General features: G+C 36.3%; 1 protein-coding gene across 6 annotated transcripts in view; it reads right to left on the reverse strand.

Annotated features, from left to right (window-relative positions):
- The window catches only part of EPHA7 (EPH receptor A7), a 179,980-nt gene that overhangs the window by 30,679 nt on the left and 123,377 nt on the right, over window positions 1-25,924 (reverse strand). The window lies entirely within an intron of this gene.

Here is a 25,924-nt window from a genome sequence, read left to right on the forward strand (position 1 = left end):
ACCTTATTACTGTTCATAAACCTTAATAGAAATTTAAATTAAAGTGCAAACAGCAGAAGATAGCATTGTTCAAGTTAGTGAAAAAATGGAAATGCTGGGGCTGAGAATGACAATTAAGCAAGTGAATGCTAATTAAGGCTACAAAATATGATTTCAGATTAATCTCCAGTGATAAACTAAGTCCAAATATTTATTTCACATGCAACAGCAGTATGCTTATAAAAAAATAACTTAATATCATGCAAGAAGAAGTTATGAAATGGCTGCTTTAATCTTCAACTAAAGGGATCACACTTTTAAAAAAAATGTTTTTATGTTTCATGGGTGTGTGTGTGTGTATTCCCAAAGAATTCCAATTAATTCTTACACTCTTTTTGGTCAAGAGCAAGAAAATGCTAAAGCTGCTGGTATCCAAATATGTGCGTGAGAACACGTATATACTCTTGCACGTGTAATTTATACTTAGGTAACCTAGGCCTCAAGCTTTGAAAGAAGCAGTTCGAACTATAATTTTTCCTTCTCTTTCTATATAGATAATGATATGCTTAGAGCTCTTTCAGTCTAATTAGTGGCATATACTCTCTTTTGGTAGCTAAGACTGTGGAAGGCAGCAAACTAATTTGCTCTGTCTAATTTGCTCAGTGATGATTAACTAGTTGTCTTCTCTGTCTAAATGAGGAGCTGCACTGGCTTGGCTGAATTTCAGGAGGGTCATTATGTTCCATGTATCATGCTCTGTCTCATCCTGTAAGATATTCTCAGGCTGTTAATTTAATTTTCAGATGTCCAAATTTGTTAATAATCCCGCTGACAGAAAAGCAATTATATGGGGCCAAAGCTGTTTAAGCAAGCTTCTGATGTTTATCCTCCTGGCTTTATTTTGCTTCTTCTCCTTTTTAATATTTTCTTGTATCAATGTCTAGAGAAAACATTTTTCACTTCTTTCTGGCTTGGCGGTTGGGAGGGAAGGACATGGAAGATGCATGACTCCCATTTCCTCGCAGATTACTAACAAAAGCATAACTAGGGAAGATTAAGTGGAACAACTTTTGCTTTCGGGCGATGCAGCTGAAGTACTCAACACACTGTGCTTACAGAATAAATGTGTGTCTGATGTTTCCAATGAAGCAAATTTCTAATAAGAAATCTTATTTTTGCCACTTTTAAAACCTGATTATATGCAGGGAAGAAGCACTTGTTTCTAAAGTGAGTTGCCTCTCTATGCAGAGCATGCTTGGCATATCTCAGCCCACTGTGATGTGCTGCTCCCTGGGAAAACAAGCCTCACCTAAGCATGAGGTGAGATTCTACTAAGTAAATGCTCTCTAATTGTCTAATTTAGATAAAATCATTCAGAAAGCCCTGTATTTTAATTCTAATTAGTAAAAAATAGAATGCAGCAGCCCAGGTAAGAATACCATAATAGTCGACACCCTTAATTACTCTATAAAGCTGCTGGTTTACAACACAGGGTGTGCCATTTGGAAATAGGTTAGCCGAAAATAGGTGTGAGACCTAGTCAGTACCAATCTCTAGGTCTCTTTCAAATAACACACATAGCTAAATATGATTTCCAGCTAAGTCAAACTGTAAGACATTTTGATTAGTTTCTGTCCTTAATTATTAAGGTGGAGGCAGAAGACACTGAATTTGTCAAGGTATGGAGGGGACTTGGTATATATTTACCTCATTTAGTTTCTGATATGTTATAACAAGATCTAAGTATAGACAGACTGGATTTCTGTAAGTTACACACTAAAATGATATTCATTGTTTAATCCTGGAAATCCAATAAAATTATGGTAATTAGGGGTTGGGGGAGAAATACCTAAAGTACTTTTCAAATGGACAGTATTTTGAAACCTGTGTCGGCACTAACAGTGCAGTGAGCTACTCCCCCCAGCCCCCTCCTCTTTTGTACAAGGAGCCATATCTGTGACTATACTCCTGATTTTCTATTTCCTTTTTTAAAAAATTATCCCTTGGTGATACTGTAGCAAGTCACACATTTGAGAGGATCAGAGACAGAAGTACTAGCACATGGCCCTAGAGAATAGATAAATTGCATGATAGGAAAAATCTTTCCCTGTCTTATGTCCTTCAAATACAATATTTTGGTACAGAAAAACTAATAATATTTTCCCTTGAGTTTCAATATCATAGGCATTAAGGATATACAACCCAAAAGATATATAGCTAAGGTAGTAAGATTCTAATAGGGTTATTACTTTCAGGTAAATTTATGTGTACAAGTAAAATTGAAGTTGCATAATCTTAAAACTCAATGATTTCTATGGTGAATATATATATGATCTACTAAACTACTCACATTGTTATAATTTCACTAAAAATGTACTCACACTTAAGCCAAAATATTCAATTTACTACAATGTGAAGTTCATTTTGAAAAGAATATGTACACAATTAAATTTTATACATAGTTAACAACCAAGTATGTACTATGACATTTAAATTGTAATTTCCACATTTATCAGTTAAAATAAAATATATTATAATCAGAATTGATTTGAAGTTAGTAAGTAGTAACCAGCAATAATAAATTCCCTAAATTGAAAAAGTAGAAAAAAAAACTTCATATAGAGGAGCTTTTAAACATGATTTTTTAGTAGGGTTTTTAACAAATGATTAACAGATTCATTTCTCACCTAAATTTCTTGATATATGCATACACAAAAATTAATTTTAACTGAAAAAACAGATGGAACATTTTTGCCCTTAAAATCTTCACAACGTATTAAGACATATCTGGAGTCTGTACAAATAACAGTGAAAGATGACCTTAGGAAATTCAGAAGATGGGTTCTGTGGCTCAAAGGGGTCAATTTCAACAGTATGAAAACAAGGTTGATAAAGCTGATGCAACAGGAATACAGAAACCTAATAACAGGCAGAAGGTAATTTGTGGGCTAGGTTTGTTAGTGTGAGCCTTTGAATTAAAAAATAATCAGTAAGAATGTCAGGTTTATGAAAAGACCTGAACCAATCAACAATTTACAGATTTTGCACTTCAAGCATTCATGCATGACTTTTGATCTTAATCAATTTATAATTAAAATCCAAATACAAAAGACACATTTAAATTTTATGATGAAATATATTTATAAAGACTCCATCACCCCCCCACTCCCCCACCCCGGCAAATGTTAAGTTTGCCTTCATGCATGGAAAAATTTCCCAGCACAAAGTAGGGGGAAAAGACAATATTAAAACATAGTGTATGAGGATATCCAAAGATATCCATAGTCTAATCTCTGGAACGTGTGAATGTGCAACAGTACATGGCAAAATGGACACCAGAGCTGTAACCAAGGTTATAGATCTTACAGTACAGTTATTATCCTGGACATCTCCCCAGTGGGTTCAATCTAATCACATCAGCATTTAGAGCAGAGAAATTTCTCCAACCAGTTTCAGAGAGGTGCTGCTGAAGGAGAAGCCAGGGAGGTGTGAAGCAGGGGAGGGTATAACCATAAGGGAAACATGAGAAGATAAGGGGTCAGCCTTTAGGATCAAAGACTGGTCCTGGTTGACAGAGGCAGGGAAACAGAGGCCTACATTCTACAAGTGCAAAGACCCTGGATTCTTGCAACAATATGAATTAGCTTGGAGCAGGTTTTCCCGTCTCTGGATAAGGGCCTGGCCCAGATAACAATCTAATCCCACCCGGTGAGGCTGTCAGCAGAGCATCCAGCGGAGAGCCCCACAGTGCCCAGATCTCTGGCCCACAGACCTGGGAGATAATAAACAGGTATTGTTTTTAAGTTTTTGTAGTAATTTTTATGGTAGCAATAGAAAACCAATTCATATGGGTAGTAAAGCAAAAAATAGACTTACTGGTCTGTTTATAAAGTCTATGAAAAAAAGGTTAGTGATAGGATAGTTTGATAATGTGGTATGTCAAACTTCATGTTGCAATAACAGGTAGTCAAGAAACTTTGGTCTTAATTAGCACTCAAAACACAATGTCTTATAGGAAAGAAATCTTCATCGTATATTAAAAAAACATTCTTTGTGGTAGAACTTTAGTGAGGCTCATGAATTTTATTTTGGATTTAAAAAGTAATTTATACTAGTTCTCATTGTTACTTTACTTAAATGCTCTCATTGAACTTCAACAAAGAATGGTGAGTGAAAACATAATATTTGTATTCTAAAGAATAAAATGAGGTAAGATGGGTCAACAAGCATGGAATGACCTTTTGCCATGCATTTCAAGTTGTTAAGTCTATTGACATTTGTTAGGTTTCCATTAAATAAATACAAAAAGTGAAAATGAACAAATCTTTAGAACAGTCAAATGCAGATCTGACAGTAACAGAATAATAGTCTTTACTAAAATGCTTTTGTTGCTGTACAGTAGGGAATTCGTTTTTAGCAACCCTTTGAAATCATAAATATGTGTATTATTAGCAGCCTAGTATTTTTAACACACAGATTTTAGCTTCCTTACTCTTCCCACAGGTGTTTCATTTTTGCACTACAGAAAAAGCATATATAAAAACATATAAATTTATTTCAATAACAAAACACTAGGCCATAGAACAGAGTTGAGTATCATGTACCATATCAATTCCATTTTGGGGGTATGTAGGAACATGTAAAAAAATTCTAAAATGTGATTTCACTAAACCTTAATTTCCTGACTGTAAACAAAGGTGTTAGTAGTAGTAATATGATGAGCAATAAACATAAAATTTATCTAACAAAAAGAAGCACAAGAACTAAGGGCAATTGAGCCTACAGCAATTATGAGCAATCAATTTGTGATAGAGGTCTGTCAAATTATTTTTGGTAGAAAGAAGCGTGATTTGTAGCTAAAAAAAACATAAAATCTCATTCTAAAATACATAGTTGAGAAAAATCAGTATAAAATGAATTTATCTTTTTTAAACTTAAATTATGTTATTTGCATTGCTATCTAACATACCAATTAGGATAATTTTTATTCAAAATGTAAAATACATAATTATAATAAGATATATCACAGAATGAATTTCTAAATATATCGAAGCACAATAACTGAAAAGACAACTTAAATACAAGTAAAACTAAGATCTGAAATTTTTTAATGAAGCCAATACACTTTCAGTAAGATAATACAACATAACAGGAACTATGAAAGTCAGTACTACTATTTGATTAAGAACAACCTTGCTCTTGAAAGCAATAGTTACAACATAGTCAGACAATACATCTTTCTGAGAATAAAGTTTTCTCTGTTATTATGAGACTAGAGGCCCGGTGCATGAAAATTCATGCATTGGAGGGGGCATCCCTCAGCCAGGCCTGCCCCTTCTCACAGTCCAGGAGCCCTCAGGGGTGGGAGGTGACCCAACGATCAGGGGAAGGCAACACCCCCATCACACCTCTGCTGCTGCCACTGCTGGCAGCGCAAGCCTCGACTGGCCCTGGTTACCTGAGCCTTGGGCAGCCCTGGGTGGCTGGGCAGCCACCATCCTAGGCTTACCTGTGCCTGGGACTGGCCCTGAGAAACTGTGGGGCTAAGGAAACTGGGCACCACCATCTTTGAGGGCGGGGAAGTCAATTAGCATATTCCCTCCTTATTGGCTGTGGGCACTGTCATCTTTGAGGGAGGAGCAGTCAATTAGCATATTCCCGCCTTATTGGCTGTGGGCACTGCCATCTTTGTGATGGCGTGTGGATCAATTAGCATATTCCCTCTTTTTTTTTTTTTTTAAATATATTTTATTGATCCTTTACAGAGAGGAAGGGAGAGAGATAGAGAGCCAGAAACATCGATGAGAGAGAAACATCGATCAGCTGCCTCCTGCACATCTCCCACTGGGGATGTGCCCGCAACCCATGTACATGCCCTTGACCGGAATCGAACCTGGGACCCTTCAGTCCGCAGGCCGACGCTCTATCCACTGAGCCAAACCGGTTTCGGCAGCATATTCCCTCTTTATTAGATAGGATGATTACTAACCAATTGTTTGGATATTTAATGAATTACTATAGGAGCTAGCACTTCCTGGCAAAATCTCTAGGTAAAATGCTTTAAGGTCAAAGGTGAGGACTGTGGGGAAAGCTATGTGGCTATCAGTTGGTTCTAAACACACATTGAGCCCATTGCTAATCTCAGTTTAAGTACTGACTAGAATTTTAATTGATGAGGGGTCAATTTCTAAACCCTGGTGCATTTGTGTTTCCATAGAATTACAATGTAATTGTAACTTTCAAAGTAAATAAAATAAATAATATTTTGTAAACAGTAGGCACACATTATTGGCCTATGAGGAGATAGAAACTTAGGTCAGATGAACACGTACCTCAGCAAGCACTTTATTGTTGCTGCTTCTTTGCAAACGCCTTGAAGATTTTTTTTCTGGTCCAAGTTACTTATCATATACTAGCTTGTTCAGCAGCAATGTCTTTTAACATAGTCTAGCATTAAACTAAGTACCCTTCACTGTTCCACTAAAATGCTTAGAGGTAAGAGTACTATAACAACCTTTTATTCATTTCTGATAAAAGCTTCATTTGTTTGTAAATTCAACAAATAATTTTTCATGATGATAATAGTATAAACAAAGAATTGCATGGTCTGCAAAGATGATGAGGCCACATTTCCCACTTTGAAGGAGATTTTAATGTAGAAAATAAGTTAGAATGTAAATGCACTCAATTTGAATGCACAATTAAACATCATAGCATAGATGAAGTATGAACCAAGTGCTAGCAAATTTTTGGGAGGCAGTAAAGAGTAAAACACAAAAGCATTCCCTGTAACTCAGTGTTTGACTGGTATAAGTATATTTTTAAACTCATTATCAGAAATGTTGCCATTATGTCTGTAACCTGCAACAGATAACCTTCTATTAATCAATAATAACAGCCAGGTTCAAGATTGGGCCCATGATTTTCTCTCTAGAGGCCTCCACCAATGAGTCGCCACTCACTGAATCGTTCTTCCTCTGCTTCAGCTAATATAGAATTTTTTTTCCAATTACAGTGTACATTAAATATTATCCTGTATTAGTTTCAAGATGTATAGCATAGTGGCTAGAAAGTCATACACTTTACCGCGTGGTCCACCTGATGTTTCACGCACCCAGATGGGCCCACACAGTGATCATGGTCCTACCAGCCGTATTCCCCACGCTGAGCCTACATCTCTGCGACTGTTTTGTCACTACCGATTTGCACTTCTTAATCCCTTCACCCTTTTCACCCAGCCCCCCAAGTCCCCTCCCCTCTGTCAAGCTATCAGTCTGCTCTTTGTACCTATGAGTCTGTTTCTACTTTGTTTGTTAGTTTAATTTGTTATTTAGATTCCGCATCTAAGTGAAATCATACGGCATTTGTCTTTCTCTGTCTGACTTATTTCACTTGGCATAATACCCTCCAGTTCCATCCAGGCTGTTGCAAAAGGTAGGCTTTCATTCTCTTCATGGCCGAGTAGTATTCCATTGTGTAATTGTACTACAGCTTTTATATCCACTCACCTACTGATAGGCACTCGGGTTGCTTCCATATCTTATCTATTGTAAATAACATGGCAATGAATAGAGGCGTGCCTATATTTTTTGGAATTCATGTTTCGTGTTTCTTTGGATAAATACCCAGAAATAGAATCACTGGGTCATAAGGCAATTCTATTTTTAATGTTTGAGGAACCTCTACACTGTTTTCCATAGTGTTTGTATCAATCTGCATCCCACCAGCAGTGCACTGGGGTTCCCTTTTCTTCACATCCTTCCCAACGCTTACTGTTTGTTGATTTATTGATGAGAGCCATTCTGACAGGTGTGAGGTGATATCTTACTGGGATTTTCATTTAATATAGATTTTTTTTTCTAAAAACGTATTTTCTTTGCTGACAGCACTACACAATATAACATTTAACTATTTTATAACTGTTTATCTCCTCAGTTATTCTGATGCTCCTTGAAGGCAGGGCATTTAGAAGAGTATGCGAGGGTAGGACTGAAGTGCATGGCCCCAGCTCTGCACCTGGGTTCCATTGCTTCTTTGCAGATTGTGTGAACCTTAGCAAGGAACTGAACATCCATGTGCCTCATTTTTCTCAGATTTAAAGTAGCTATAATCAAACTGCATACTTCATAAATAAAACTGTTCTAGAAATTTAATATATACATACATGTTAAACACTTAAAACCATTCCTGACACCTGGTAGGAACTCAGAAAATTTACAGGGTGGCCCCTAAAATGTATACACACCATTGAACAATTATAAAGGCAGTGTTTATTAAAACACATTTTATTTCCATTTAACAGCTGACAATTCATTTCATTTTCACTCCTTTTCAGGTTTAACTGATTTGAAATAATGGGTAAAGCCAGACTAAGCTTTAAACAAAGAAAATTTATCCTAAAGTGCCACTAGCCTTTTTTTATGGGAATACATAAAAGATAAAGTTCGTGGTATAAAAACGCCAACAGTTGATGAACTGACAAGTACTGAACAACATTACTCTTGATGTTTGCAATTCCATTGCTTTGCGTTATCATCAGTGCCTGGATCAGAATGGTCATCAGTTTGAAAACAGGCATTGCAAAATAAATTATTTATTTCTGTAGATTCTTTTAAATTTTGAAAATGAACTGTATGTTAATAAACATCAACTTTATAATCATTCAAAGTGTGTATACATTTTTTGTGACACCCTGTATTATGTATTACTAGAGGCATAGTGCACAAAATTTGTGCGGGGGAGGGGGGGAGTCCCCTCAACCCAGCCTGCACTCTCTCCAATCCCGGACCCCATGGGGGATGTCGGGCTGCTGCTTAAGGCCCAATCTCCAGGAATCAGGCCTAAACTGGCAGTCAGACATCCCTCTCACAATCCAGGACCACTGGCTCCTAACTGCTCACCTGCCCGCCTGCCTGATTGCCCCTGCTGGCCCGCCCCCCTAGCCTGATCACCCCTAACTGCCTCTGCCTGCCAGCCTGGTCACCCCCAACTGCCCCCCTGCCAGCCTGGTCTCCTCTCACTGCCCCCTCTGCCAGTCTGGTTGCTCTTAACTGCACCCCCCCTACCAACCTGGTCGCCTCAACTGCCCCCTGCCCCTCCCCCCGCTGGCTTAGTCACCCCTAATTTCCCCCCTCTGTGGGCCTGGTTGCCTTTCTGCCCCCTTCTGCCAGCCTGGTTGCCCCCCAACTGCACCCCTTGTTGGCCTGGTCACCCCCAACTGCCCCCACTGCTGGCCTGGTCACCCCCAACTGCACCCCCTGCCAGCTTGGTCACCCTTAACTGCACCCCTTTGCCAGCCTGGTCGACCCTCACTGCCCCCCTCTGCTGGCCTAGTCGCCCCCCCACAGCCTACTGTTTGGTCATTTGGTCATCCCTCACTGCCCCCCCCTGCTGGCCTGGTTGCCCCACACAGCCTGCTGCTCAGTCGTTTGGTGGTCCCTCACTAACCCCCCTGACGGCCTTGTCACCCCACTCAGCCTGTTTGGTCGTCTGTTCAGTCGTCTGTTCAGTTGTGATAGCTCCTGGCTCTTTATGTATATAGATTATTTTAGGCTTTGTCTGTATTAGACTTACTGATGCCTTGGACTGACTCCAGCATACTCTAATTCTGAAATCAAATTAAGGCATCAGTATTTTTCAAATGATCCTCCTATGAAGCTGACCTACACGTGAGTTTCAGAACAGTCCTTTTGAAACTTTGGCAGAAACACAAATTGTTATTTCAAGGTGGGATTCTAGTACTCTACATAAAAATTGTTGGCAAATTTTAGATTTTAAAACATTATATTGACATTTTTATTCAACTTACATAAATTAGACATGACCAATTTCTATAATTTATACTCTGTATTTTACATGCACTAGTAAGACATTTATGTTAAGTCATTTAGAAGGAATTTATTATTGCAAAAAACAAAACAAACACACACACACACACACACACACACAAAACCACACACACACAAAAAAAAAAACCACAAAAAAAAACAAAAACAAAAACACCACAAAAAAACGACCATCAGGGGAAGAGGAACGACAGCACACATCCTTTTCAAATATTATAGTCCATCAAGTCAACAGAGCAGACCAATGAAGCAATCTTTTCTATTTTAGGTGACGAGAAAAGTAATATTTTTAATAATTCTTTTAAAACACTTTTAAATTTGATCTATCAGGCCCTCTGACTCCATCTCTAATTTTCTAAGAATCCATGGTTAACATCTAGCTTGTTTATAAGGCTGACTACATAACTACAACCGATAGCTAGATGATTTTAGTTATGAAAATTAACTTAAATAAAATAAGATACACACCTACACACACATATATTCGTTTATGATCCAAACCTTCTTTACATGTCATCAGAATAAGTTTTAATTGTGTATATTTTATTTGACTTTGGAACATGTTTTTTCAATAGAGAGAGAATTGTGTTGTATTTTAATCGTAAAAATATTTTAATTCTATTTGACAATTTTTGAAATGTTAGGTTAGTCCAAATGTTTGTTATGAATATCTTTAATTATTATTTTCATAGCTAAATTCTTTATAACAAATATTCTTTCCATGAATGCATATCAAATAAAATATAAATTATTTAGCACTTGATACACTGTAACTATATTTCCTTACAATATGTACATGAGTATAATCCTTCATTTAGATTAATAAGCTTAATTTATGTACTATTATATATTACATAACATAAAACATGAATTATTCTTATATTATGTAATAATATACATTAATATTTACACAAATAATGATGTGGCTTAAGAAAGCTCATTAGTTCCTCTCCCTAAATATCTACACAATGTTTAAAATATTGTTTATTATAACAACATTCTGGAACTCCACAGATGTGGTTTACTTTTCAGAAATAATAAAGCCTGCATTCAAACAACATGTAGGTTGTTCATTAAGAGAAACATTGTCAATAGGAATAATATGAAAGAAAGAGGAGGGGTACTATGTTAATTATATACAGTCAGAATAAATCATATATCCCTTTAGAATAAAACTTGCATTACTAAATGCCAACTTTGTACTATGTGACTAAACTGCATTTATAACTCCCAAATCCTCTTCTAGTACACCACTGTTTTTCATTATTTTAAAATTAATATAATGTATTAAAACCAAATTTTTATTAAAAAATTAATAAAATGGAATAAAATTGAGCTCATCACATATATTTCATTAAATGTTGCTTCATATATGTGTGTATGTATGAATATACCAAAGCAAAGATATACAGTATGCACCTGTGAATTACTAGTAAGTTATTTTTTTACATTTTTTGAAAGCCTCTTCATTACATGATATATAATTGAGGGTATATTCCTTCATAGAGTGATATACATGTGTGTAAAGTGATACAAAACATAATACAGCAAAAATAAGTTTGACAATTCCATATTACATCATTCTTTTACTCTATTGTAAACTTCTTTTTTAAATATATTTTTTGATTGATTTCAGAGAGAAAGAGAGAGGGAGATAGAAACATCAAAGATGAGAGAATCATTGATCAGCTGCCTTCTGAATGCCCCTACTGGGGATCAAACCCACACCTGGTCTTGTGCCCTGACTGGGAATCAAAACCTGATCTCCTGGTTCATAGGTCTAGGCTCAACCACTTAGCCACACCGGCCAGGCTATTGCAAACTTTTTGATGATGGTTGAAGAAAATGACCAATTGCATTGTATTCTGATTGCTACCAATTTCATACTATTCCACTTTATGGTTTCTTTTTATTCTAATTCTCCTCTTTGTATCTTCTACTCTGGTATGAAGTGATTTCTTTTTTGTTTTTGTTTTTTGTTTTTGCTACTCTGTACCCGAGGATATTTTTTCCCCATTGATTTTTAGAGAGAGTAGAAGGGAGGGGAGTAGACCAAGAGATAGAAACACTGATGTGAGAGACACACATCGATTTATTGCCTGCAGCATGCGCCCTGCCCAAGGTAGGTGCCCTTGACCAGAATGGAACCAGTGACCCTTCAGTCTGTGGCCCAACACTGAACCAAACTGCCTAGGGCATGAATTGTTTTCTAATCTATTCATTCTTGGTCTAAAACACATAGCTATCCAAACCAACCTACTTTCTTAAATATTATTTAACAATACTAGTTTTTGTAGAAATTGTCCATTACTGCTTTTGTTCACTTTATTTTTTAATAGCTTTCCCCCCCAATCATCACTCTGGCACTCCTCACAAGTCATTTGATTTTAATTTCCCATCCTATTATAAGTCAAATTATTCAAGGAATAGAAGAGAGATGAAAGAATAAAGGAAGAAGAATGAAACAAGAAAGAGGTGGTGGAGGATGAGGCAGAGGAAGATAAGAAAAGAAGGAAACAAGTATCTAAAAACTCATTAAAATTACCTAATTTAAAATATGCAATTAAAGAATGTTATCATCTCAGTTGCTCCAGGTAATCTGAATATATTTTCATCTCCAAGGTGCATAAACTTAAAAATTCATATTATTTAATCATAACTTCTCAATACCAGTCAAGATTTATTATTTCAAGAACCTACCACAAACTAAGCATTTAGTTTAATAGCATCTGCTAAATACATTTCAATTAGCATTGCTGCTTGTATTTTAAACATGCTGCCTCACAATGTAAAAGCTATTGCCTAGGCATTTAGGCATAAATGAAAACTACTTTAAATTCCCTAAACCTATATGATGGCAATGGTGCAATATGGCATTAATTTACTAAAACATATTTTAGCACCAAGAGAAAAATTAATGAAGTTCACTAATGGCCAATACCTTAGAAGTCACTTTTTGTTTTTCACAGAAGGCTGGGCATTCAGTTTAACTTTCTATAATATTCTTTAAAAATCAACAAATAAAACTATGGAATCACTTCTATTCACTGAAAAAAATCTGAGTTACAATGAACAGATATAGGTAACAAGAGTTACCAATCCTATATAATAAAAGGGTAATATGCAAATTGACCCTAATGGCAGAATGACCAGTTGCTATGATGCGTACTGACCACCGGGGGGCAGACGCTCAATGCAGGAGCTCGCCCCGGTGGTCAGTGCGCTTCTGCAGGGGGAGTGCTGCTCAGCCAGAAGCCAGCTCATTGGCTGGCCAGTGCAACGGAGGAGGTGGGAGCCTCTCCTGCCTTGTTTGTAACTGGACTTCATTCCTCATAGAAACAACATCATAAATAGCACTTAGATTTTCAGGTTAGACCACAAACGTGTATCTGACCTAGCATATTGTTAAAATATTGTAGATTTGTACAGAAAAGGAATAAAAAACAGTTCTATTTTAATACTAGTAACTAAGCCTCCCAAAAACAATACAATGAATAAAATGTGTTTATTATATTGAATATAGATACTTCAATACAGTAATTAAGATCTTCCCAAATCCTCCTACAATTCTCATGTCTCTTAGCCAGATACTTGGCTTGCCTTCTCCCCCTCCCCTTCTCTTGCCATATGAAGTTTTGACTTTATTTCTAAATAGTCTCCAGCCATGAGTTTAAAAACTATTTGAATAGTTTGAACTCATTAGTATCAAAATTTATCTTAATGATATAGGGCAAATTTTTAAAAAATTGCTGACTTTAAAGGTATCATCCTAACCTAGAACGATATCACTAGTTCGTTTGTTTTTTAATAGTTGGGAGTTTATGATACTTCTTCTTAAAGAAATGCAATATACATAGCCATCAGTAGTCAAAAAAATTAAAGACTGATCTTAAGGTATATATACAACTTTACAAATTTCTATAAGATATTTTAGCACTGTAATTTGAGAGAATAATTAACCTAGAACTAAAAAACAAATTTGCTTCCTAGAGGAAAATTTTAGATAATTGAGAACTGTTATTTATTTAGTTAAACCAGAATTAAGTGTATATCTGAAAGCTTGAAAACTGATAAATAGTAGGGACAGTATTTGTTACCAAAATTGAACATGACCTCTAATCCCAGTCTTATTGTGAAATAAATGAATTGTACATTTCCCAATGATATTTCTCATTTATATATGACAGTCTCAAAAATGTTATTGGCTATATTTACTAAAAATAAACTCCACATTGAATAAATGTATGGAATTAGTAATTCTTCAGCTCTCTATTGTAACTAAAGCCAACACATACATGAGAAGCATTCAGTGTTTCCTTAATTCTGTGAATCAATTTGCCAGGTCTAATTTCGAGGAACTATTGTCACCATAGTTAATTTTTACTATAAAATTATGATAAAATGCCAATCTAAAATTTTACTCTACAATAGAAAAATACATTTCTTGTCCCCCACCCCTCTTATTTTTAGTTTTAGGTGGAGCATTTTGTTTTCGATCTCTTTGCCTTAAATCAGTAGACTATCCGCAAACTGCAACCAAGGCTAGAAAGCAACTTTAGTTCCCTGAGAATGAAGCAATGCAGACTGATGAGCACCTTCCATTGCATGTTCACATACATAACAATCTTATTTCACCCAGTGCAATGGCAAGGCTCTTCAGGAAGCCCGTGTCCTGGAATTTTCAGCGTAAGTCCTGGCAGAAAGTTGCATGAATGATTCATTAGAGGTAATTCTACTTCCTGATCATTATAAATTTGATTCCTTATTAGCATAAAACAAAACAAAACATACAAATGCAGGAAATAAATACAACATTGAAATAGATCCCAATTGTCTATGTTGCAAATATTACCCTGCTGATGCTCACTCAACATTTGCAATTCACTGACTGACAAATGCTCAATTGTGAAAAGTGAGGACATTTTCTGTGTTGTCCAGTAATAAAATTTGTCCAGTGGCACATTTCTTTATAAAACTGCATCACAGGGTCTTGGATGTCAAACGAAAACAATTGTGCAACATATTTTGTGCTATGTACAAAGGCAAATTCCATATGGTTTGTGCTAATTAAAAATGCATTTTGAATGAAAGATTCCTATATTATTTTAAAATAAAAGTTTTGAATTTAACCAAGTACTAGGGCTACAGTTTTGTTTTTAAGTCAAAACCAAGAAATTATTCTTAAGCATCTAACCACACACTAAATAAAATATTAAAGCTGCACAATGAATTAAAACGTAATCACTAAATAACAGTTATTATGACGTGCCACTGAATCGAGTCTCACTCCTGAAGACTAAGTGATGTCCTCAGTGTCCAGCCCTCAGCAGCCCTGCTCAGCTACATAGACTCCTGCCTGTGGCTTCTTTTACGGAGACAATACATCTCATTTTTGCTCTTCCCCTTTCCTGCCGCCTCCTATTTCTCCCAGCATTACTGTCTCCCAAAGAACCCTACCTTCTCATGAGGTGCTCAGATTAGGACAGCTTCAGGTGGGTTATTTTTACCTCCAGAGATGTTTCAGGCTTAATGTGTTCTAGGAACCACTTATTCATTGGTCCGGGTAGATACTCTCCTCCAACACTATATTTCAAATGAATACTTTTTTTCCCTACCAGACTTCCTTGCTGTCCACCTTTTGAATCATAGTAATTGGGAATACAACGGTATTGATTATGACCTGGTTCAGTCATCAACTCAAATGGAGCCTACTAAATAACAGACAGGCAATAATTTTCTGGTGCCAGATTACCAGATTATGTTAGCTGCTACCCAATGATTCATTTGGAAAACTGTACATTAATCCTTAAATAAAATGCGCAAAAGGACACTTGGCCCCTTGGAACACACACACACACACACACACACACACACACACACACACGTGTGCACGCTGAAAATGCAACTCCATTATGTCCCAGAGTTAGAAGGAAAAGTATTTTCAGACCAGTCTAAGTTAAATTTGATTTTCCATGCTTGAAATTAACCATCACCGCCACAACCTATACATTAGGTATCGTTTGTATATGTCTAAGAGTAATTATAATAAACAGAAAGAAAATGTATTGCTAATGATGCTCCTCCCCCAACTTTACAAGCTTTAAAGTCATACCGAAAAGAGTCATACCCAGCTCTGTGATTAGACATAAGTTAACAATCATAGTGTTGGATACCTTGAGATGTGTGAATTTCATTTTTTCATTATTTCATTGTGTGCCTCAGTTTCCTCATCTCTTAAATGGAGCTAATATTATCAAGTTTTAAGGGGCGATGAAAGCATTCAATGAGAAAAAATGGGGAGGCTAAGTATAAAATAAAGGGTAGCTGTCATATTAGCACAGCATACATGGTCTGTCATGGTTGGTTTCTGTTTATTTTTCCAGCACCATCACCTATAATTTCCTTCTCATTTCTACATACAAGGATTGTACATTCCATTTCATGACTCGATGGTATGGCTGCCCAGTTTCTTCTCCATGGAAATCCTTACACCCTAGTCTGCTAGCAAACTTCTGCTCACAACTTCAAGAAAACCAAAGGCTCAGCTTATCTGTACTTGGTATATACTTCAATTTAACTAGGGTAATTCCCTACCTACACCCCTCTTCCTCACCAAAATATGAGCCCCACTGGAGTAGAAACTGTATTTGTTCATGGTTACATTCCCAGACACTGCACAGTACCAAACACAAAGCGGCACTTCATACTTGTTTTGTGGAGGAAAATGAAAGTGTTTTTGTTTTGTTTTTTAATATCTGGGTAAGCAATGCATTGCCTTAAAGAAGCTTTAAAACAATTTTTACATGTGAATATAACAATATTCACTTCTCTATTTTCAATGCTGCCCAAATTGTTGATATTTCTTTAGTATTTTAAATATCAGTGTTCAGACTGACGATACTCATTAGATTGACAGTAGCAGATATAATAGTTATTGGAAAGCTAATTTCTTTAAAAGGCAGGCAAAATTGCAACATTCTACTTGTATTTGAAAGGTTATTCTTTGTTATTGAGTTACCAAATGACAAAGCTGACTCTGATAAAGGGTTATGGGATACCACTGTACTATGTTATAAATACTATTGCTTTAGATCAATATTCACAAAATTCGCCATTGTGTTTAAACGCCCAGCATACTAAAGTAGGCATAAATAAGTCATTTTACACTAACAATAACCTTCAGAGAAGCAACTCAATTTCCTTAGACAAACTTTCATTTTGCCGTATAAAAACAACAGATTGCTTTTAACTTCTGTCAACACTAGGTGCACAGGCAAACCACCCATTGAACCACGGGCGAGAGAATCAGCAACTAGTAGAGAGGTATTCAGGCTACATCTATGTCCCTGTCAATGCTCCATTCCTAATCTGTGGTCTAATTTTAGAAGAGATATAACCTTTTTTAATATTCTGTGCTGTTCTGTGCAAGCAAAAGAGTGATGTTATCCTGTTAAATTGGCATATATTTGTAAATCATATAGATGAAATAAATAATTCTGGATTTTGAAAAATTCAAAAGGAGTGAATTCTTTTTTTTCTAATAAGTTGAAGATTTTTAAAAATATTGATAAAATCAGGTACATTTAAGAATTAAATTACTAAAAAAATCTGTGTAAAAAAGGCTATGCAAAGCCATACATGATGCATCTGATTTTTTGTTATTCATAATTTAGTTTGTAAACTCTTCTGTTACTTAAATTTATTTGCACTTGTGCTTATAATTTTTATTTAAAACAATCAAAATGCTGGTAATAATTTTTTTCAAAAAATATTTGAAGACAGGTATTTTAGTATCAAGAGATTATCAATACATTCTGATATGTATATTTTTGTTTTTAAATCTGAGTGTTTCATAACATAAGATAAGCTTCAGAAAGAAATGTAAAGTTAAATGAGCCATTTAGGAAAATTAGATATGAAGGGTTATCTGTCATGTGTTTATAGTTAGAGCTCACTCCCAAGATCGTCTTCATGAAACCCATGGTTTCTTTCTTTGACATATGAGAGAAAACACTGTCGTTCTTCTGTGTTTTTTAGATCCATCTGTTGACACTGGTATCAAACAACTTTGAACTGATGTCGCATTGTGTAACAAGTGACAATATCAACTCCCAAGGCAGCCAAAATGCTTGCTTCATGAATGCATTTTGACAGGTCAGACACAAACCTGATACTTGCAATATGCAGCAGCAATAAGCAAGCATCACAAATAGTAAACAAAAGCTTCCATTACCTTGGGAGATATGTTTATATTCTCTGCAAAACATGTTCTATATTAATTATTATTCCTCTGTCTTATCTTTGTTGAGATTCAGCTCAGGCATCGCATGTTGTCAGTAGCAAAATGTTTGCCACTTACTTGTGGATAAAAGCTCTGGCCCGTAGATGCTGCTGTTTGTAAATGACTCCCAAAGACAACAAGACATCATTTTCCCAGGTGGGCTACTCATTTACTTTCTGGGTTTTTTTTCTCCCACTATTCATCTCTGGTGACAAGTGTCAATTATGGACAGGAGATTTATGGGACAGGAAGGATAAAGCCCAATTTACAAATCATTTCCTGAGCAAGCAGACAGGTGCAATGACAGAGCCGGCTTGCTGTAATTGAATTTCTTGCTGCTATCTACTCAGTCACAAGAAGATGTCAACCTCAAGGATATTAGCTGTGCAAAAAGTCTTAATACACTATGATTTTGAATGTGGAGATGACAATATAGCCGGGGTTTGAAGTCTGGACTCTGAATGGAATATACTAAAGTAATTTCTTTCATGTAAAAATAAGGATTTTCCTGACCCCTTAAATGGAGAGTTCATCAGGGACAATTTGCCAAGGTAGGCTGACTTTAAATCCAATGGCAATAATGGTTACGGAAATAAACTCCATCCAGATGTATCTGAAAGTTGGTTTATATATAACTACTAATATACTAAAACTGAAGAATATTTCTTGGATAAGTTCACATTTTTAATGGGTAACTAGTTTGAACCTTGTTATTAATCAGAATATTTTCAATCATATGGTGCTATAAACTTGTAGTTAAATGTTGCCTTGTTTTAAAGAATATACAAATATATATCATCATAGGATTCTATGATTATATTACTTGCAGTTTACTAGCTCTCAAAAACTTATGTACCTTGTTTAATTATTAATTTTACATCCTTAGTTTAAATCCAACGTTTGCAATACATATGCTAATAGATAAAGGCCTCACATACAGTGTTGATAATAAGTCAAAGTTCTGGAGGTCTACAGAAAGTATAATTCAATAAATACTGTTGCTTTGCTTGTACGCATTTTATTAAAACTAGACTGGCTCATTTCATGGCCATCTTCTCAAAGTTTAACATTTAAATGTTTCAAATTAACTTTTTTTCTGAAAAAATCTTTCAAATCCTACAAAATGTGATAATTTTTTTTAAATGAGGTGGGGGGACACGTTGGAGAAAATCTGGCTAAGAAATTTTTCTAAAATCTTAAATATTCTAAACACAGATTATCTAACAACCATTATTTCCTAGTAGATGTTTAAGTTAGTTTTCATTTTTATTTTAATGAACTGATTTCAGATAATGATATAGTGAATCATTTAAATGTATGTGTCTAAAATTGCATTGGTAAGAGAATTTTCAGTTTAGTAAATATTGTTACATCATTAAGCAGTTTCATAAATGTCTAGTTCAACCTGACATTTACAAAATTTTCCATTTTTTCTGTGTTTTAGACAACACTTGATATATATATATTTTTTTTTTTTTTTTTTTTTTTATTGCTTAAAGTATTACAAAGGGTATTACATATGTGTCCATTTTATCACCCCGCCCTAGACAGTCCCCTAGCCTCCCCTAGCCCCCAGTGTCTTATGTCCATTGGTTATGCTTATATGCATGCATACAAGTCCTTTAGTTGATCTCTTACCCCCCTACCTCCTGCCCCCCAACCCTCCCCTGCCTTCCTGCTGCAGTTTGACAATCTGTTTGAGGCTGCTCTGCCTCTGTATCTATTATTGTTCAAAAGTTTATAATGGTCTCTATTATCCATGAATGAGTGAGATCATGTGGTATTTTTCCTTCATTGACTGGCTTATTTCACTTAGCATAATGCTCTCCAGTTCCATCCATGACGTTGCAAATGGTAAGAGTTCCTTCCTTTTTACAGCAGCATAGTATTCCATCGTGTAGATGTACCACAGTTTTCTAATCCATTCATCTACTGATGGGCACTTAGGCTGTTTCCAGATCTTAGCTATGGTGAATTGTGCTGCTATGAACATAGGGGTGCATATATCCTTTCTGATTGGTGTTTCTGGTTTCTTGGGATATATTCCTAGAAGTGGGATCACAGGGTCAAATGGGAGTTCCATTTTCAGTTTTTTAAGGAAACTCCATACTGTCTTCCATAGTGGCTGCACCAGTCTGCATTCCCACCAGCAGTGCACAAGTGATCCTTTTTCTCCACATCCTCTCCAGCACTTGTCGTTTGTTGATTTGTTGATGATAGCCAGTCTGACAGGTGTGAGATGATACCTCATTGTTGTTTTGATTTGCATCTCTCGGATGATTAGTGACTTTGAGCATGTTTTCATATGTCTCTTGGCTTTCTGAATGTCCTCTTTTGAAAGGTGTCTATTTAGGTCCTTTGCCCACTTTTTGATTGGATTGTTTATCTTCCTTTTGTTGAGTTGTATGAGTTCCCTATAAATTTTGGAGATTAGGCCCTTATCAGATATGACATTGGCAAATATGTTTTCCCACACAGTGGGTTTTCTTGTTGTTTTGTTGATGATTTCTTTTGCTGTGCAGAAGCTTTTTATTTTGATGAAGTCCCATTTGTTTATTTTCTCTTTAGTTTCAAGTGCCCTAGGAGCTGTGTCAGTGAAGAAATTGCTTCGGCATATGTCTGAGATTTTGTTGCCTTTGGATTCTTCAAGAATTTTTATGGTTTCCTGTCGTACATTTAAGTCCTTTATCCATTTTGAGTTTATTTTTGTGTATGGTGTAAGTTGGTGGTCTAGTTTCATTTTCTTGCATATATCTGTCCAATTTTCCCAACACCATTTATTGAAGAGACTATCTTGGCTCCATTGTATGTTCTTGCCTCCTTTGTCAAATATTAATTGAGCATATTGGTTCGGGCCGATTTCTGGGCTCTCTATTCTATTCCATTGATCTATATGCCTATTCTTGTGCCAGTACCAGGCAGTTTTGAGAACAGTGGCTTTGTAATACAACTTGATATCTGGTATTGAGATCCCACCTACTTTGTTCTTTTTCAGGATTGCTGCAGCTATTCGGGGTCTTTTTTTATTCCAGATGAATTTTTGGAGAGTTCGTTCTAGATCTCTGAAGTATGCCGTTGGTATTTTAATGGGAAGTGCGTTGAATTTATAGATTGCTTTGGGTAGTATGGACATTTTAATGATGTTGATTCTACCAATCCAGGAACACGGTATGTTCTTCCATCTGTTTATGTCTTCCTCTATATCTTTTTTCAACGTCCTGTAGTTTTCTGAGTAGAGGTCTTTTACCTCTTTAGTTAAGTTGATTCCTAGGTAGCTTAATTTTTTTGGTGCAATGGTAAACGGGATTGCTTTTATAATCTCTCTTTCTGAAAGTTCACTACTGGTGTATAGAAATGCCTCAGATTTCTTGGGGTTAATTTTGTATCCTGCTACATTGCCAAATTCATGTATTAAGTCTAGTAGCTTTTGGATGGAGTCTCTGGGGTTTTGTATGTATAATATCATGTCGTCTGCAAATAAGGACAGTTTTACTTCCTCTTTTCCAATTTGGATGCCTTTTATTTCTTCTTCTTGCCGAATTGCAATGGCTAACACTTCCAGTACTATGTTGAACAGGAGTGGTGAGAGGGGGCATCCCTGTCTTGTTCCTGTTCTTAGGGGAAATGGTGTTAGTTTTTGCCCATTGAGTATGATGTTGGCTGTGGGCCTGTCATATATGGCTTTTATTATGTTGAGGTATGATCCTTCTACTCCCACCTTGCTGAGAGTTTTTATCAAGAATGGGTGTTGAATTTTGTCAAATGCTTTTTCTGCATCAATTGATATGACCATGTGGTTTTTTTCTTTCAGTTTGTTTATGTGATGTATCACGTTTATTGATTTGCGGATATTGTACCATCCTTGCATCCCTGGGATAAATCCTACTTGGTCATGGTGTATGATCTTTCTGATGTACTGCTGGATCCGATTTGCTAAGATTTTGTTGAGGATTTTGGCATCTATGTTCATGAGGGATATTGGCCTGTAGTTCTCTTTCATTGTGTTGTCTTTACCTGGTTTTGGTATTAGGGTGATGCTGGCTTCATAGAATGAGCTTGGAAGTGTTCCTTCCTCTTGAATTTTTTGTAGTAGTCTGAGGAGGATAGGTTTTAGTTCTTCCTTGAATGTTTGGTAAAACTCCCCTGTGAAGCCGTCTGGTCCTGGGCTTTTGTTTGCTGGAAGCTTTTTGATGACTGCTTCAATTTCTTCCATAGTTATTGTCCTGTTGAGATTTTTAGATTCTTCCTGATTGAGTTTTGGAATGTTGTATTTTTCTAGGAATTTGTCCATTTCCTCCAGGTTGTCTAGTTTGTTGGAGTAGAGCAGTCCATAGTATTTTTTAATGATCATTTGTATTTCTGTGGGGTCTGTTGTTATTTCGCCTCTATCGTTTCTGATTTTGTTTATTTGGGTCCTCTCTCTTTGCTTCTTGGTGAGTCTGGCTAGAGGTTTGTCAATCTTGTTTATCCTTTCAAAGAACCAGCTCTTGGTTTCATTGATTTTCTGTATTGTTTTTTTGGTCTCTATGTCATTTATTTCTGCTCTAATCTTTATTATTTCCTTCCTTCTGCTCACTCTGGGGTTTTCTTGTTGCTCTCTTTCTAATTCTTTGAGTTGTAGAGTTAGATGATTTACTACCATGTTTTCTTGTTTTTTGAGATAGGCCTGTAGAGCTATAAACTTCCCTCTCAAGACTGCTTTCATTGTGTCCCATAGGTTTTGGATTGTTGTGTTTTCATTGTCATTAGTTTCCAGAATGTTTTTAATTTCTTCTTTGATCTCATTGGTAACCCAATCAATATTTAATAGCATGCTATTCAGCTTCCAGGTGTTTGAGTATTTTTGGTTGTTTTTATTGTAGTTTATTTCTAATATTATGCCATCGTGGTCTGTGAAGATGCTTTTTATGATTTCAATCTTCTTGAATTTGGGGATACTTTGCTTGTGACCCAATATATGGTCTATTTTTGAATATGTCTTATGAGCATTTGAGTAGAATGTATATTCCCTGGCTTTGGGGTGGAGTGTTCTGAAGATGTCTATTAAGTCCATCTGATCTAGTGAGTCATTTAGGATTGCTGTATCTTTGCTGATTGTTTGTCTAGAGGGCTTATCCAGTGCTGTCAGTGGTGTATTAAAGTCCCCTACTATGATTGTATTGTTGTCGATCTCTCCTTTGATATCTTCCAGGAGTTTTTTTATGAATTTGGGTGCTCCTGCATTGGGTGCATATATGTTTACCAGAGTTATATCTTCTTGTTGTATTGATCCCTTTAGTATTATGAAGTGGCCTTCCTTATCTCTTGTTATGGCCTTCACTTTGAGGTCTATTTTGTCCGATATAAGTATTGCTACCCCAGCTTTCTTTTCCTTTCCATTTGCCTGAAAGATATTTTTCCATCCTTTCACTTTCAGTCTGTGTGAGTCCCTTCTAATGAGGTGGGTTTCTTGTAGACAGCAGATGTATGGGTCATGTTTTTTTATCCATTCAGCCACTCGATGTCTTTTGTTTGGAGCATTTAGTCCATTTACGTTTAAAGTTATTATTGAAAGGTACTTGTTTGTAGCCATTTCTGTTTTTGTGTGGCTGTTTTCTTTCTGAGCTTTTTATTTCTTATTTTTATACCAGTCCCTTTAGCATTCCTTGCATTGCTGGCTTGGTGGTGATAAACTCCCTTAGCCTTTTTTTGTCTGTGAAGCTTCTTATTTCCCCTTCAAGTTTGAATGATAGCCTTGCTGGATAGAGTATTCTTGGATTCAGTCCTTTGCTTTGCATCACTTTGTAAATTTCAGCCCATTCTTTTCTGGCCTGATGTGTTTCTGTTGAGAAATCATTTGACAATCTAATGGGAGAGCCCTTGTATGTAACTTTCCGTCTCTCTCTTGCAGCCTGTAAGATTCTCTCTTTGTCCTGAACATTTGCCATGGTAATTATGATGTGTCTTGGTGTGGGTCTTTTCGGGTTCACCTTGTTTGGGACTCTCTGGGCATGTGTGACTTTTTTCTTCCCCACCTCAGGGAAGTTTTCTGATATTATTACTTCTAATAGGTTTTCTAATCCTTGTTCATCCTTTTGTTGTTCTGGTACTCCTATTATTCGTATGTTGTTTCGTTTCATGTTGTCCCAAAGCTCCCTTAGGCTCTCCTCCTGTCTTTTAATTTTTTTCTCCAATTGCAGTACATTTTGGGTGTGTTTTGCTTCCTTGTCTTCTAATTCACTAATTCGGTCCTCCGCTTCTCCTAGTCTACTGTTGATACTTTCAATGGAGTTTTTCATTGCAGCTATATCACTCTTCATTTCTTCTTGGGTCTTACTTAAGTTGTTGATTTTTTCATCTGTTTCTTCTAGCTTCTTCCATATGTTATCGATTTTTTCATCTGTTTCGTCTTGCTTCTTGCAGAGGTTGTCGATTTTTTCCTCCATCCGGTTTATGCACTCTAGGACCCTTATTCTGAATTCTTTTTCTGTCATGTTGCATGCCTCTGTATTACTTAGCTGCTTTTCTGGAGAGTCCTCCTTCTCTTTCCTTTGGGGGTTTCTTTGTCTACCCATGTTTGATCTCACTGACATATCTAGACGTTGAGTCGTTCAGTGGTTGCTCCCTTGGTAGCAGTGACTCCTTGATCTGTGGTTGCTCTTCAGGCGGTTGCGGTAGCAGCTGCTCTTCAGTTGGCAGCAGCTCCTCTGGTGGGTTCTGTTCACAGCTGTGGTGGCTCTTCTGGCTGGTGGGCGAGGTTTCACGTACAGCTGCTGTTCCTCGGCAGAGGGTGTGTTGCTCAGGAGGTTGCTGTGCTTGGACCTGCTGCGTTGATTTAAAGGCACAAAATACAACACAACAAGGCACCACGTACCAGGCACTATACACAAATATATTCACGATATTAATAACCCCAAATAAAGGTGATCACCCGAATTAAGAGAATTAGGGAACAAGGAAGAAGAAAGAGAAAAAGATAAAAGAGAAAAAGAAAAGAAAAGTAGGGACCAAAAAAAAAAAGGAGTGCAAAAATGAAATTTGGAAAAAGAAGGGGGGAAAATAAAAGCGAGAAAAGAAAAGAGAAAAAAAAAGAGCGAAAAGAGAGAATGAAGTGGAAGAGGGGAAGAGACTTTTTATATGAGGAGAATACTCCTATAGAACAGCCATTAATCCCAACAAATTCCAGCAACAGCTCCCTGGAGATGAATGCAAACTAGAAACAACCAATACTATAACGATGAAAATAGAATGGAGAACACTAATCCCAAAATAAAATAAAGAGAAAATAAAATGGCACTTTAAAAAATGGTAAAATGGTAGCAGTAGTAATACTGGTTAAAAATAAGAAGGTAGTAATTAAAAGGGTAAAATCAGGTGATGGAAAAAGAAGAAAAAAAAAAAAGAAAAGAAAAAAAAAAAGAAGAAAGGAAAAAAAAAAAAAAAAAAAAAAAAAAAAAAAAAAAAAAGAAAAAAAAATTGGTTTCTTAGTTAAAAGGTGGAAAAAAAAAATTGCAGTAGTGAAGGTCCCTTGGTTCTTCTATTCTTCAGTGTGGCTCGCCTTAGACCTGCCAGGTATCCAGGAGAGTGTTGAATTTCCCTGCGATACACTGTTCCTCTGTGTTGTAAACCACAGTCCTTATTTTAAAGCAGACCGCTTTTGTTTCCCAGACTGCCTTATTTTGTGTTTAGCAAAGAGTCAGTTTGTGGGTCAGCCTCTGGGTGGCAGTGTTTTGGGGTTGGCCTCTGAGGCTGTAGGGCCTTTCTGTCCAGTGGAAGTTCACTGCCCAGAGCTGGCTGCGTAATAGTTAGTTACCAGCGCTGTGTTGTTGCTGGGATTGAA

This window comes from Myotis nattereri (genome assembly GCF_964212035.1).
Source record: "Myotis nattereri genome assembly, chromosome: 6".
NCBI classification, from domain to species: Eukaryota; Metazoa; Chordata; class Mammalia; order Chiroptera; family Vespertilionidae; genus Myotis; species Myotis nattereri.